Source organism: Mustela nigripes, chromosome 1 (assembly GCF_022355385.1).
Source record: "Mustela nigripes isolate SB6536 chromosome 1, MUSNIG.SB6536, whole genome shotgun sequence".
Taxonomy (NCBI): domain Eukaryota; kingdom Metazoa; phylum Chordata; class Mammalia; order Carnivora; family Mustelidae; genus Mustela; species Mustela nigripes.
In genome coordinates, this window is record NC_081557.1 from 41,539,833 (window position 1) to 41,541,381 (window position 1,549).

Sequence of the window (1,549 nt, forward strand, 5' to 3'; positions counted from 1 at the left end):
ATATAAATTTACTTTCTTATGTATTTAATATTTGTTTTTTATACTCTTTGATTTTAATTTTGAATAAGCATTGTCCACATTATTAGTCTCTTCATAAATATAATTATCTATGGTTGAAAATTTAGTCAGTGAATTTATTGAATGTCCACTTAAGGTGTTGGCATTCTGGGTGCTGGGGGTTACAATGGTGAACAAAAAGATCCTTAATTGAGGGGTGCCTAGGTAGCTCAGTGGGTTAAAGTCTCTACCTTCAGTTGAGGTCATGATCCCAGGGTCCTGGGATCCAGCCCCGCATTGGGCTCTTTGCTCAGCAGAGAGCCTGCTCCCTGCCCCCCCACCCTGCCTGCCACTCTGCCTACTTGTGATCTCTCTGTCAAATAAATGAATAAAATCTTTAAAAATTAAAAAAAAAAAAAAAAAAAAGGGACGCCTGGGTGGCTCAGGTGGTTGGACAACTGCTTTCGGCTCAGGTCATGATCCCGGAGTCCCGGAATCGAGTTCCGCATCAGGCTCCTAGCTCCACGGGGAGTCTGCTTCTCCCTCTGACCTTCTCCTCGCTCATGCTCTCTCTCACTGTCTCTCTCTCAAATAAATAAATAAAATCTTTAAAAAAAAATTAAAAAAAAATCCTTAGTTAAGATCACATTGTAGAGATGGCAGACAATGAACAATTAAAGAATCCAAATAATTACCGCTTTTAATGGCGACAATGAAGGAAATAAAATAGGGAGCTACTTCTTAGAGCGGCCACTGAAGGTCTTAATATAAGTAGGCAGAGGTTGTGTACATAAAACAGTTCCCTTGAATAATCTCATAATTACTCAACTATTCTTTAATGTTAGGTTTTTAGATTTCTTCCACATTTACCATTATACTAATAAATAATGCTGTTAGGAATAACTCCCTCTGTATTCTCATTTATTTCCATGGAATAGTTTCCTAGAAATGTAATTACTGGATAGGAACAGAGTATTTTTATACAGACTGCCAAGTTGCTTTCATGAGGGAATTCCAATACATACTCGCCAATGAGGAAGCTAAATACTGCTCTGAGATTTCAGAGTGGAAAAAGTTAAGTAAAAAATGGCACGTTTGGGCTGAGCAAAGGTAAAGCTACGTAAGCTGACCTGGCTTTACTGTGAGGGGCGGCAGGGTGATGAACAGGGAAAGCTTCTAGACCCATTTCTGCCATCCTGTGACCTTCACAGGTTACAGCTCCTCTCTGGGCCTTCACTGTCCTTTAACTCGGTAGGGTCGGCTCAGGCTGTATATTTTCCAGCGTCTTCAGATCAAACATCACCTACATCATCCAAAGCGAAGACAGCAGCTTGGGGAATTGTTTTAGTCAGTAAGCTGAATCAGCATTCGCCAGGAAACGCCAACTAATCACTCGAGAGCACTTCCGGCGGCCGGGACAAAGGGTTTGAAGTCTCAGGGACGGCACTTCCGGATAATTAAGGCTGCGCATTAGGTGCTTGCGTCCTCCAGCCCCACCGAGGGCCGCCGGCACCGCGACTGCGCATGCTCCCTGCAGTCGCGAGGCGGGGCG